The 15,261-nt window shown below is 33.6% G+C and overlaps 1 protein-coding gene and 1 long non-coding RNA gene across 5 annotated transcripts in view; one reads left to right on the top strand and one right to left on the bottom strand.

The window, feature by feature from the left end:
* Positions 1-15,261, top strand: part of Agbl4 (ATP/GTP binding protein like 4) — a 1,213,327-nt gene that overhangs the window by 501,986 nt on the left and 696,080 nt on the right. The window lies entirely within an intron of this gene.
* The window catches only part of LOC104852533, a 35,291-nt gene continuing 26,262 nt past the window's right edge, over positions 6,233-15,261 (bottom strand). Inside the window, exons 4-5 of the long non-coding RNA XR_777515.2 lie at positions 10,029-10,133; positions 6,233-6,304 (exon numbers count right to left, since the gene is read on the bottom strand). This is a non-coding gene — a long non-coding RNA (uncharacterized LOC104852533). The remainder of the gene's footprint in view (positions 6,305-10,028; positions 10,134-15,261) is intronic.

The following is a 15,261-nucleotide window of genomic DNA, read 5'->3' as shown; positions in this document are numbered from 1 at the left end:
ATTATTCATATTCAATATTTACTGTACATTGAGACAAACTTATCTAAATGGGAACTCCCCTAAGTACACCTGGGGAATGCCTAGAGAAGATGAAATTAAAATACTTAAAATATATCGTTAATTATAATTGCTTTATATTTTTATTAGTTTATATTAAAATTACCACAGCAATTCATGGTCACTAGCATTTTTAAGACCAAAGAGTTTTTCTCTAGATGTTTTGAACTGAAATAAGGAATGAAAGTCCCATAGAATTGTTTCCAGATCAATAACACTGTAATTGTGATGCACATAATTTCTTCTCTATCTTACACATGGTTCTGGATGACCCCATCACAGCCGACCATAGATAGTCTCATTGCCACGCTATGTGAATCCACAAATAGACTAAGAGTATCTACCTGATTCAAATTGAGCCAATTGTATATTTTGTCCCTGTATACTGAGTGTTCATTGGTTCACATGAGAAGCAGCTAGAAACTGCAGTTAATTTGGTTCAAAGGCCACCATCTTTTAAAAGCTATGATGTTCAGATCCAAGTAAGAAGTAGAAAAAGCCTATTGAAGAGAGGTAAAGGGTAAAGCAAGCACATAGCAGAAACTAAGGCCATGAGGAATGAAAGAAACTATTTACCTATTTTCTAATAACCACGAAACTCAGACTTGGAGCCTGATATTTTAACATTCTTTCAGTAAATTCCACTTTACTGAAGGAAGTTGGAGTAGTTTTGTCTAGATTTTGGGCTTGATGTCTGAACATTCATACAATAAACTCCTTTCAGGAGGAAGCTTAACTGTGTTTCTTTTTTGTTTGTTAGTTTTGTTTTCTTTTTCTTTGTTCTTTTCAAACCAACAATACCTAAAGTTTTATTATAAAGGATACCATATGGGTTTTTTTTAAAACAATAGGTCCCTTGTGAATGCAAAGCAATTTTCCTAGTTTTCTTAGAATAACAAAGTCTGGGACTCTAGGATTTTCATTGCTCAGTAAGTGAGCAGAGCCTTTCCTTTCTTGGTGGAGCCTCCTGTTCAAACAACCACTCATATGAAAGGGTTGGAAAAGGCCTTTAAATGGGCTGGGTAAGGGAGACCAGAAAGTTGAATTCTTAACCTCTCTCAGTATTATCCTGTAAACATATTAAAGTCATTATTTTCTAAGCTCAGTAATAATTAGCAATATTGATTACACTCTTCTGATCTTTAATAATATATTAAATGAGTAATTGATTTTTTGCAAGAAATAGTCATATATCCTATAATGTGGATATAATTTTATATGCCAATTGATTGAGTTAAAGAGAAGCTCAAAGAAGATGCCAGTATAATATCAGAAACTAAGACAAACTGATTTCATTCAGTATAGTTACTCCAAGAGTTGAGGTGCACTTGCTGCTTGAATTCAAATGTCAATTCTTCTGCTTGATAACTTTTGGTTATTTAACTTCTCTTGCATCAGTTTCCTGTTTATAAAATAAATATAGTAGCACCTATTTTGTGAAATTAAATTGGTTAGTATCTTTAAAATGCTTAGAACAGTGTAGACATCTAGAAGGTGCTCATGAAACCTAAGTACAGTTAGTAAATTAGTTCAACATAGTAAAAAATGTGTAAGTACCATAAGCATACTATACTGACAAATCTTCATTGTCTTATGTAGTTATAATAATTGTAATAATCATGCTATGCTTTTATATTCTCAGATGCTGGCTTCTGAGCAAAGTAATAAACAATAATAAATTGGAAAAATCTTGAAAATGTTTTCAGTAATTATTATTGTAACATTAATAGGTTTTATAATTTAAAAGTGGTATTACACACACTACTCATTTTCATTTTGATTTTAACAACAGCTTTACTGAATAGGTATTGTACATTTTCTTCCGATATTTGGAGTGAGGTCCAGAGTTGTATGTCTGTGGTGAGGGGGAACAGGGAGTCATTTTAGTTAGATATCCTCCAACCTACCAGCCACTTATGGAATATTGGATAAATAATGTGGTTGCGAGTGTAGTCAGGATGAATTTTCCTTTTCATCTTTGCCTATTTCCAAGCCCCATCCTGTGTTTTAGACAGAATTAGGCATTGATAAATATCTTCAGCCAGATGACCTCTAGATTTCCCCTGGGTACCTGCCTGCCTTCTTCAGTTGCCATGTCAAGGATTCTTCCTGTGATAAATTCCCACATGCTTTCTAGCTAAATAACTCACGCTGGAATTCAATATAATACTTCTTATGTATCAAGAGTTTCTCCAAAAATAGGAAATCTTAGTATTTCAAAACTGTTAAGACATATGTCAAAAGTGATGATAGACTTTGAAGTTTAAAAAGTGCACATGAAAGAAAGACAGAAAACACACCATTGTTCTTCAATTCCAAGAGTTATTTCTTTGATAAATGTCAATACAGAGTTAAGTGCTACAATAATTGTAGTGTAGATATTCTCATAATTACTACTCCTCAGCTGAATTGCTGCCAAAAAAAAAAAAAAAGGGGGAAAAGAGGGAGGGAGGGAATTACAAGCATCCCTGCAAAGAAGAACTGCCTACATTTTTTTCTGGAGAGGAAAGCAGCAGAAGGTCTGATTGCTCCACAACCAGGAAAAATTTGATGTCTCTCATCAGACATGATACTGTGAAATGAGAAATACTGATTACTGCATAATGCATGCTGACACAAAGGTCATATGTGGACTTTTCTTAATAAAGTAGCAAACATGTGATAACGTATTCTATAACACAAATGAGTAAGACATGGTCTTTGTCCTCAAAGAACTCACAGTTTATTGGGAGAAACAGATAATAGCCAGACAGTGATATCACAGTTGCTAAAGCTATAGCAGAGGCAAGCACAGGGGAGAGCAGTGGAAGCACAGGGGGAGAGTTTCTTCTTATTTCTTAACAAGAAAATTGTACACATCAGTGAAGTACCATGTAATGTTTCATTACATATGTGCATTGTGTAATGTTTAAATTAGGTTCAGCATATGTCTCTCCTTAAACATTTACCAATTCTTTATGGTGACACCTTTCAAGCCTTTATTCTAGTTTGAAATCTGTAGTACATTATTGCTATCTAGAGACATTCTGTTGTGCAGTAGCACACCAGAAATTCTTACTCTGACCTGTGACTTAGTACCTATTAGTCAGTATGGACAATCCCTCTCATTCTTCTCTCACTTTATATGAGATCTGCATATCTTTACATTCTACATATTAGTGAGACCATGCAAAATTTGTCTTCCTGTTTTGTTTCACTAAACAAAATGATCTCCAGTTCCATCTATGTTGGTACAAATGACATTTCTTTTTATGGTTGAATAGTATTCCATTGTGTGTATTTTCCACATTTTCACTATCTGTTCATTAGCTAAAGTTGTTTACTATCCCTTCATCACATGGGTTTTTTCCAATTCTTGACTATTATGAGTAGTGCTGCAGTGAACATGAAAGTGCAGATATTTCTTTGGCATACTGATTTAATTACCTTTGTGTACACACCCCCCACACACTGTTTATCTTTAAATTTTTTTATATTTACCATTCTTACTGGGGTGAAGTGTTATGTTATTGTGGTTTTGATTTCAATTCTATGATGATTAGTAAGGGTGAGCTTTTCTCATCTATCTGTTGGGCATTTGTGTGTCTTCCTTTGAGAAATATCTCTTTAGGTTTTTCCTACCTGTGGAATCAGGTTATTTTATTTTTTATTGTTGAACTTTTTAGAGTTGCTTGTATATTTTGGGTATCCTTGGTCAGCATATTGTTAGCAAATATTTCTCCCATTTTATCTCCCATTTTGTAAGTTGTCTCTCAATTCTGTTGATTGTTTCCTTTGCCATGCAGAAGCTTTTTAATTTGGTGTGGTCCCATTTATCTAATTTTGCTTTTGTTTCCTGTGTTTTGTACATCTTGTCAGGAGATATCCTTGCTCATATTAATGTTCTGAAATATTTTCCCTTTGTTTTCACCAAGTAGCTTTATAATATGATTACTTATATTTAGTTGGGTTTTATATCTGGCAAGAGATAGAGGATCTAGTTTCATTCTTCTGCATGTGACACTCCGATTTCCATGTGTCATTTATTGAAAAGACTGTCTTTTCTCTACTGTACATCCCTAGCACCTCTGTTAAAAATCATGTGGCTATAGATGCTTGAGTTCACTCTTTTCAGATGACTTGATCTTATATAAAGAAAACCACAAAGACCCTACTAAAAACTATCAGAATAAATGCTTTCGAGTAGTGTCAGTGTACAGAATCAATATGCAAATCTTGGTAGCATTTTTATATGCCAATTGCAAATTAGCTGAAATAGAAACCAAGATAGCAATCCTATTTACAACATCTACCGAAATAAGGAAAGAAAGAGAAGGAAAGAAGGGAGGAGGAAGGAAGGAAGAAGAAAGAAAGAAAGAAAGATAGAAAGAGGAAAACAAAAAGTAAGCCAGCCCAGCAGCCTAGGAATAGATTTAACCAAAGATGAAAAAATCAAAGAAGATAATAAAAAGTGGAAAGATGTTCTATTTTCATGGGTTTAAAAGATCGATACTGTTAAAATATTCATATTACCCGAAATGATCTGTAGATTCAGTGCAATTCCTATCAAAATTCCTATCAAAACACCAACAAGTCTCTTCCCAGAACTAGAAAAACAATCCTAAAATTTATATGGCACTGCCCACACAAAAAAGACATTGTACTACCTACTTTCAAGAGATACTACAAAGGTGTAATAATCAAAATAGTGTGGTATTGGCACAAAAACAGACACCTTGATAGTACATAGACTAATGGAATAGCATAGAGGATCTAGATATAAAGGAAAATTTTCTTACCGCAGTGTCGGAGAAGGATTCCAAAGTTCATTAATGAACATTACAAAATAAGCAGAGATTTGATAAGGCATCAGTCAGAATAGTACAATGAGTTAGCTATCATTGTATCATGGCTCACCTAGAACACACGAATGGAGGAAATGAATCTGGACATGTGTGTGACAAAGATTACCTAATCTACAAAATGCCATGATAGAGCTTGGAATATTTGCAAATAGGAATGAATACAAGGGCTCTCAAAAGTGGTGATATATGGTCAGTTTGTGTTTTGGAAAAAATCACCTTGACTCCTGTATGGGGGAGCAGAGTCTATTAACATAAACCTGTGAGTGTTTTGTTTAGGAAATCACTAGAAAATACATATTTCTCTCCAGTTGTTCCCAAGACAAAGGTGTTCTTGTCTCATTTTTTAATGTCATATATCTAGCCCACTGTTTTTATTTTGTTTTTTATATCTCAGCATAGCGTCCCCAAGAAACATTATTGTTTCCTATTTTACCAATTAAGGAAAAAAGTTAACTGACTTGGGTCACAAAATTGTGGAAAAAGCTGGCATTAAAACCCAGTCTAATAAACAAAATACATTTGATTAAACTCAATGCCCATTTATGATCATAAAATAAAACTTTTAACAAACTTGGACTGGAGACAAATGTCCTCAATTTGATAGGACTTCTACCAAAAGCATATACTTAACATTTTGTTTAATGACTACAAATTTGATGTTTTCTTTGTAAGACCATATACAATAGGAGAATGTCACCTTGAGTCACCCATATTCAACACTGTAAGTACAGGAAGTCCTAACTAATATGATAGGAACAGAAATGATATTAATATATATTTTGGAATGGAAGAAAAAGCAACCAGTCTACTGAAATAAATAAAATGTTTTTACCTAATGAGTTAAATGATATTAACTGCAACTAACTTCAAATACTAGGCAGTGCCAGACCAACCAGTGGGCTGATTTTGTAATCACGCATCCTCAATCCCAGCATCACACACTCTAGATTCAGGCACCTGTAAAAAAGCCCTATGACCACATGAAGCTTTGGGGAGACATCTAGACACAAACTATAATATCCCATCACCTTTAAAAGGGAGACAGTAGGATCTATTTATAAAAATATTTTTAAACAATAAATGATACTTCAGTACAGATAGCTCACAAATTAACTTTATAACCATAGGTGAGTTACTTATAATCCCTAGTCTTAATTTACTCAAATGTAAATGGGAATATAAATAAAGACTTCTTAGATTTTTTATGATTAAACTAGAAAATATGTATAAAGCACTTAACACAGCTTGTAAATGGCAGTAGCCATAGTTATTGTTGTTTTAATCTTTGTTCATGTTTGAAAATAAAGCAGGTACCTGAATAAAGGGAGTTTGTGCAGGATTACTTCAAAACAGAAAGTAGGACATAACAAGTGGCTGGATTGTACAGGATTGTGAATACCAGACTGAGAGAGAAAAAAGTTGAAAGGTTAAAACCTTGAAGGAAAATTATTCAAGTAAAATTTCTATGTGCCAGGCTAGCCTTCATGAAGATAAATCATTCCTGTCAAAAAACTCATGAAAAGTTTAAGACTCCCAATCACGAATCTTCCTTGTAAATTCCATGACCATTTCCCCTCTCTTTCCCAAGCTGCTTATTTCAGGAAAGAGAGGGAGGGAGAAAGGGAGGAAGGGAGGGAAGAAAGGAAAGAGTCCAGGTATCCTGATGATCCAGGCCTTTGGGAAGCAATGCCAGCACCTGCTGTTGTTTGGGGATAGGACACAGCTCTGATTTAGAGTTATTGCTGCTGAAAGTCCTTGGAGGCTGGCCAGCCTGTGTTCTTCCTGGGGTTCTTATTTTGCAATCTGTTTGCAAATAGAAGGAATGTTGCCAATTTGACTGGGGCATAGAATCCAGCAGGAATAATGATAGTAATAGTTCTGAGTGGCTGGGGACTGATGCCATCAGGGAACCAGAGGGGGATCTTTTGCTTTGAATAACAACCCCTGGACCTAATGGCCTTAGGGTGATGGGTGATACTTTCAGCCCATTCTCCTCATGGTCCCGCATCTGTTCCTTGGATTAAATGAAAGTCTATCTGTTCTCTTCCAGAAATAATGACCCATTTATTTGATCTGAGCAGATTTATTCCTTGCCTAGATCAACCTCTTTTGCCAGGGCAAGAAAGAAATAGAGATGGATAAGATTCTGAAAAGAATTTACGTAAGTGTGAGCTTTGCCAGCTCTGTGTTTTACTTCTTAGAGAAGGCTAGCTTAGGGTGCCAGGTTAGGCTGGCAAATTCAAAAGCAGACGTTCCTGCCTACACAGCAGCCTCCTGGCCGGAAGTCGGGGGTGGATCCAGATGGGAATCATATGCCTGTGCCATGTGTGTTTGCATTGGAGGGGAAAAGAATCTCATGGCTGGCAACTTTCTTAGGGCTCTGTGCACAACTCACAACACGAGGGATAAGGAAGCTGCTGGGGTGATTCCACACCCTGAATTTTAGGAAAGCATAATAGCCACAGGATTTGGTTACTTGGACTGAATTTTGGTCTATCATCTCAGAAAATGCCAGACTAGAAACTTTGGACTACTAAAAAAATCCACTTTTTTATCACATGAAGTTGAAACTGTCCAATTCTATTGTCTCTATTTTTTCTAGTTCCATTTTCCCCTCTTCTGTACCAGGATGCAAATTCAATGAACATTTAAGTACCCCCTAAATGCTAGGCACCAAGTGCTATAGACAGAAGGAGTGTTTATTTCCATCTTCCAGATAAAGAAATTGGTCACATAGCTAATAAGAGGCAAAATCAAGATCATCTGTTTTATAGGCAGTCAAACCATGCTTACCAGTTTCATCCCTTTGCAACTTTTCTGCCATCTTCTATATCCTAGCCATTCTGAGATATTCTTAATTCTTTGAGTACTCTTTCTAACTTGTGATCGTTGTATGTATTTTCCTATCTGAAACTCTCTCCTCTTCCCTGACTGTTCATTTGTTCCCCCACCCCACCCCGGTACACCTATGACTAACTTCAAGAAATTCATATTGGTCATATAATAAGAACTCAATAAATGTTTTAAACATAAGTGAATGAAACTTGTCTAAGTGTGTGGCAATGGAACAGAAAAGTGATTAGATGAAAATGAGAAAAGCAAGAGGGTGGGAATCATAGTTTGGAGAAACTAATTGAAAGAGATGAGTTGCCTTGGATTTTATGGAATGTCTTTGTCTTGGAAACAGGGAGGAATAGAAATCATTAAAATGCTGACCTGCCAGGGTAATTTTTCTAAGATATCGGATCTTTAAAACATAAGACCACATCCCGTGTGGGGTCTAACAGAACTACATGATTACTAGGGCCTTATCATCTTCAGCAAAAGCAACAACATATTTTTCTTGAGATTTCAGTTTACTTGTGACATTGACTGAGGTTGCTTCTGACAGTGTTGACAGAAAAGAGTCTCTGTCCTAAGTTCATCTCCCAAGGACTTACTACTGTACTTTATGGCAGCTAGGTACATATTTTTCCTCTTTGATAAGCCAAGAGCACTCAATTCAGTTTCTCTGAGGGTTTTATCCTTCTGTCTGCCTACTGAGGGCAACTCACAGGGCCAGGATCATTTCATGGAAAAGTTATATAAGAATATTTTAAAATCTCACAGAGTCACAGATTGTCAAAACTATTAGGAAGCTTAGAATCCATTAGACATATTTATTTATTTATTTATTTATTTATTTATTTATTTATTTATTTATCTATTTAATTTTTGTGGTACCAGAGATTGAACTCAGGCCCTTGTGCTTGCAAGGCAGAAAGTAGAACCATTAAGCCAAATCCCTAGCCCTTGTTAGACATATTCTGTATACTCTGTATACTGGGTTGCATCTGGGCTTTGTTTATATTATTTTATGTTGTCACTATTATGGGGGTTTGTACTTCACTCTGCCATGTCTTGGTAATGTTATACCACAGGAACTATTTGTATTTACCTCTTCTCTAATCAATTGTAAGATCCTTGAGAGTGGAAGTAAAGGTTTTTTATTATGTCCTCAGTGCTTATACTCTAATATGTATAAGGTAGGGCTGTAGTAGGAGCTGTAAGATGAGTAGGTTTTTTTTTATAGATGGAAGGAAAAAATCCAGGAAGACCTAAGTGACAAGAAGAAAGCTATGGAAGCCAGTGAAAGAGAATCAGATATTACTTAATTTATTCATCTATTCACTTATACATTCACTCATTTATTCACTTATTTAGCAAACATTACAACAGGAGCCCACTGAATGCCACATTGCAAAGGAGACAAAGATGGCTTATCCTTAAAGAATATTCGTGGTACTTTCTAGTTAATAAGCATTTCACAAGGTAGCGTGATGAATGCTGAAATGGGACATGCAGGTTGCAGAAGCAGCACAGTGAAAGTACCTATGTGTGTTTGAGAATTAAATAAGCTTCCTAGAAGTGACACCTCAGTTGAGTCTCAGAACATGTGTAGGAATGAATCAGGCTGGTGGAAGAGGAAAAGCATTCTACATCTAGTTAGGGTTGCTGGTAAATTAAAGCTGTCAGAAACAGCTTAATAGTGAAGAGTTGGGCAACATGAGTTTAGAGAGAATGACTTAGTGACATGGGGTATTTGGATGTGGATAAACACAATGAAACTGAAAATTGGGGCGTTCTCATAGGCTTGCTACATTTGACAGAGGTAATAAGTTTGGAAATTCTAGCTAACATTGAATTGGTATGATCCTATAATAATGCCTTATTTTTCTTCAAGCAACAAATTTAAAGGAAAGTTTTGTTTAGGGAGAATTTTCCATTTTGAAAAGAGAATAATCTCAATTTGTCTCCTGTGATGTGTTATACAAATACAGCACATTTTTAGCATACAATTCCAATGTTTTCATTTGCCCAGAGGAATCCATGTGGATTTTTGAAGTTTCCAAATAATTTGGGTTAGAACAAGAGCTTTCAGAAACCATCCTAATAGTAAATATTGAAAAAATAAAATGGGGAAATGAATAATAGTGATAATAATTACAAAAATTTAATTCCACTGTATACATAGTCTACCTATAATATTGGGAGTACATAATATTAATACCATTTTTATAAGCGGATATAAAAGCATAAACACTTTAAATGACTTTTCCAAAATTATGTGGCTAGCAAATGACTTACCCAGAACTAGAACACAGATTTTCAGTCTCAACTGTGGTTTTTCTATTTCATAAATTTTGTCTAAACTTGAAAATTTCTACTGTTGGCATTTCTACTTCTTTGAAACTGTGGAGGGTAAAACATTCAGTTACATAATTTGACATTTAGATTAGCTGTTCTCCAGAGCTGAAAATCATATATTTATCTACCAACTTGGCTTTGTAATACTTCAGCTTTAGTTGTTTTTGTTTTTGTTGGCCCCTGGTATAAAGTAGGCTATTCTTCTAATTAAAACACTAGTTTACCTCTCACTACAAAGATTTGCAAGAAAATTGCTGGCCATTTAGCTTATGGTCTTTTAAATGTTTTTCACTTAAGCTGTTATAGCTATTTTTAGATGTATTCTATATTATCTAAAGCTTTTAGTTCTGTTTTTAGTGTTGATCTACTGTTGTTAAGGAGACATAGTAAAGATTCTAATCAACTACTGAAAGTTGGCAGTAGAGTCATGGATTTTGAAAGTGAAAGAGAATTAATAACTACATATTCAAAATCTCAGGAAGTCATAAGTATTAGTGGGAGCTTTTAAATATAAGATTACCATGCATATAGTAAAATGCTTAAATTTTAAAGGTATAGTGCAATAGAATTTTATAAATAAATGAACTGGTGTAACCACTGCCCTGGTCAAAATAGAAAACATTGACAGTCTCCATAAGATTCCTGATAACTTCTCCCCATCAATCTCTCCTGTGGTACCAGATCTTCTATCAACTCAGATTAGTTAGCTTCTATTAAAACTCTCTATAAATGGAATATACAGTGTATACCTTCTTGTATGTCACTTTTTTCATTCAACAAATATATTACCAATACCATTACCAATATTACTTATACCATTGTGTTTAATAATAGCTTTTTTGGTGTTGATGTATAAGTCTATTATACTGCCATCTATTTGATTTGCTATAGGATTTGATATAAATTTCTTTAATTCATGAAAGACATTTACCTATCCTGCCATCTTGCATATCTTTATCAGGTTTTTGTTATCGAGGTTATAATGGCCTTATAAATTGATTTGGAGAGGTTTCTCATTTTCTGTGCTCAGAAAGATTTTATATAAGCGTCTTCCTAAACAAGTGATTGACTAGGTCTAAAATGTCTTCCTAGGAAAGTCTCTAATCATATCTAAATGGGTTTAGTTTGATCTTTCATTTTTTCCCCATCAAGTTTATCGATACATTTAAAGTAAATAATACAGTTACATTTATTATTGGGATCTTGTACCTTTACATGATGTATCTTGGTTCTTATTTTTTCCCCATATCCCTGCCCTCCCTTCACCCCATTTGATCTTTTCTGTCATCTCCTTTGAGAATATTTCATCACACAGCTGTATGCTTCCAGATTGAAGAAATATATGGCACAATAAACCCAGCTCAGAAATTTAGAGAAAAATCTAGACAATTTCAGCTAACCTTGATAGATCAACATGCAGATTTATAAGGGAGAATGTTATATGTCCGAGAGCCTTTGGGGTTGTTTTATGTCATAGATTCAGTGCAAACCTGATATATGGAAGGATTGTTTGGGCTTTCTCATCCCCTTTCTTAGCTTCATTACATTGTGCTTTTTGAATATTTTTAGAATTCTATGTAAATTTTAAAATTTGCTCATAAAATTTTAAAAATGTGATCTTATCAACTTATAATTTTATATCTTTAGTATCTGTTATGACTCCTAGTTTTAAAATTCAAACTGATATGATGTGTGGTCAAAATATACATGAATGTTTAAATGTTTGTAGACTTTTTTTTCTGTACCAGGGATTGAACTCGTGTCCTTACACTTGCAAGGCAGGCAGAAGAACCACTTAGCTAAATCCCTGGCCCCTGTAAAAAGCACATTACCATTAATGACCCCTACACACTTATCCCATCATTCTTATCATTTTCTGAAGCAGTCCTGGAAGTTCCCTTTTCTCAGTGTCTTTAGTTGCCTTGTCATGGCTGAGTGGATGTCCTGAATCAATTGATGAAAACATTTACCTTTCATTTTCATTTTGACTTTTGGAAAGACCCAGAAGCCACAAAGTGCCAAATTTGGTGAGTGAGAAAGATGGGGACATAGTATAATGTTTTTACAAACCTGCCTTTCTGTTGAATGGCACTTGGCAGTGGCATTCATCATATTTTTAGTCACACCTCCTCATGACACAAAAGGCTTTAATAACTGCTTCAGAGTGTCGAGAATGATGGGATGAGTTCCAAGCAAAGGGGACTATTTTGACGGCATGTATCTTTTACTATTATATCATTTAAAAAATTTAAACATTTGCTATGCTTTGATTGCGCCTTGTAATTAGCCTATTTTCTTCCTTTTTATTAAACTGGCTTTAAAGATTTTATTAGTTTCATTAAAATTTCCAAAAGATGTTCTTTGGTAGTTTTGAATTTTTTCTAGTTTGCTAATTTTCTCTTTCACTAAGTGTTGTTCTTATGTGTACTGTGACTTTGTTTCTGATTAAGTGAGCTGTCCTTATACTTATTTAGCTTCATGAGAAAAGTTTAGATCATGGATTTTAAACATTCTTCACTTATATGTATTTAAGACTGTGAATTTCCTGCTAAGCCATCTTTTAACTGCATCCCATGAGTTTTAAAATGTTGTATTTGTATTACTTATTTCAGTAAAGATAGTTTTACTTACTCATTTAGTATTTTATTGTATATACATAGAAATATAGAAAATATGAGTAAATTTTAGCTAATCATAGAACATACATATTTAGCCACTACAGGGCCATACCTCAGAAACTCTATACATCACCTTCCTTGCTACCTTTAAATCAGTATCTTTTTCATATGATTTTATTTTTTATTAATTTTATTGGTAATTAATTCTATTGGTACATTTTAGATATACATAATGATCACATTCATCATAAGGAATTTGTACCTGTACATATCTTGTTTGTTCTTTTTTCCTTCCATTTCCTCCTCTCTCTTCGACCTCTCTTTCCCTCCTTATTTACAGAAGCTTTGTTTCCAGTTTTTCCCTTCTATTGCCTGTTTTTTGTTATACCTTCCTTTCTGTCCCTTCCCCCTTCCATTATTCCCCTTCCCATTTTAACATTTTATTCCTATTTCCCAATATCTGTTATACATTTTGATCCTTATTTACCCTTTCAATTTCTCACACCATAGAAGCAATGTTATATTTAAACATGTGTCTGATTTCTTTCACTTAAAAGTGTGATTTCAAGGTGCATCCATTTGCCCTTTTTCATACCATTTTAAACCCTATAAATGTATCTTGCTAGCATTTAAACTAAATACAAGCACATATTAAGTCTTCTTTCATGTCTGACTTATCTGTTTTTTTATGTTCAATTATTATTTCTTATGAAATTCATGCATATTTTTCTGCGAAATTCATTTATTGTCATTACTGTACAGTAGAACACATGCATATTGTATATGCCAAAAATTCATTTTAATGAAGATTTATATTTTTTCTTTCTTTTGTAGTTATGAATATAGTGCATATGCAATTATGCTGGGTAAAGCACTAAAAGCTGAATTTTAAGTCATAGGATATTTTTATCTTCAATTGTATTAGATAGCATCAAACTTTTTCTAGAGTTACTATACCACCAGCAATATATGAAAGTACTTGAATTTAAAATTGTTTTCTCTTTTCCATTGTGATTTCTTCTTTGATTCATGAGTTATGTAGAAATACATTTGTTATCTTGCAAACATTTGGGGATGTTCTAATCTTTTCATTGATATTTAGCTTAATTCAGGTGTGAGCAGAGAACATACCCTATGATTTAAGTTCTATGAAGCCTGTTAATGGTGGAATGTATTTTATATATTGGTAAAAGTTCAATGTATTCTAGAATAGAGAATGCATTTTGCTATTGTTTTATTATATATTTTCTTTAGGTTAAATTGTTTAAATTAGATTAGTATTATTCACATTTTCTATATCTTTATTGATAGTTTACTACTCTCATTAGTTACTAATAGGTAAGTTAAATTTCCAACTATGATTGTGGATTTAATTGTCCTTTCAATTTTATAATTTTGTATGTAATTTTAGGTACATATACAATTTTAAGATTATCATATATTCTCCTTGATCTTTTAATTACTGTTTATTGTGTTTCTATCTGAAGTTGTATTTCTTTTTTTAAAGTCTATTTTTTCCTGATATTAATATAGTTGCATTAACTATCTTAGGTTTAGATTTTACTATTCTTTTCATTATCTTTTTGTATACAGTCGTACAGCACATAATGACATTTTGGTAATGATGGACTGCATATATGATAGTCTCATAAAATTATAATAGAGATGAAAATTTCCTCTCACCTACTGACATAGTCATCAGACAAACATGTGTGCATCCTTTAATATGTAGATTTATTTACATATTTATCATTTATGGCATCTTTGTTTCTTCCCCCATCAAGATGTTTCTTTTTTTTTTTTTTTTTGAGTTTATTGGTACAATCTAGGTATACAATACAGTTACATTCATTATTGGGATCCTGTACCTTTACATAATAGGTCTTGATTCTCATTTTTTCCCCTTGTCCCTGCCCGCTCTTCATCCCCTCCTCCCCTCCCCATTTGCAAACACTTATTTCCATTTTTTCAATTTCTCATATTTTTTTCCTCTCCCTTATTACCTTTCCCCCACCCTTCCCACTTTCCCTACACCTTTAGCCTTTTACTTCCTATTTCACATTATTAATTATCTCATTAGGATCCTGTGTACTATTATAGTTTTTGACACCAGAGAAACTATTCGGTATTTCAGTTAAAGAAATCTCTGTATGAACATTAAAAATAGGGAATCCTAAAATAAAACTAAAAAGGAAAGTAAAAGAGAAAAGCAATGATGTAAGATTAAAATAATCCTTAATTCTGAAGATGAAAATGGTCCCCTAACATACTTAAATTGCTTCTTGCTCTTGTAGTCTTATCTTATTCCTTTTTTTCATTATTTAGAAAATTCTTTATTAGTTTCTGTAATCAAACCCACATAGATATGACCTTACATATTTAATACAGTGCGTTACCCCGTAAAAGTGGAAAAAAAATAATAATTTAAAAATTAATACTTCTAGACCAATATGGCTGTCCATTTCTGTACAATGCCAACTCAACTCAGTAAATTGGAATAACTTTTTCCAAAGTTGACAGCACCGTTAAAGTTTCCAAAAACGCAAATTATATAT

Source organism: Fukomys damarensis, unplaced genomic scaffold (genome assembly GCF_012274545.1).
Source record: "Fukomys damarensis isolate Sample0158 unplaced genomic scaffold, DMR_v1.0_HiC HiC_scaffold_23, whole genome shotgun sequence".
Lineage (NCBI taxonomy): Eukaryota > Metazoa > Chordata > Mammalia > Rodentia > Bathyergidae > Fukomys > Fukomys damarensis.
Note: the sequence above shows the minus strand (reverse complement) of the source record. Positions and strands in the feature narration are given on the sequence as shown.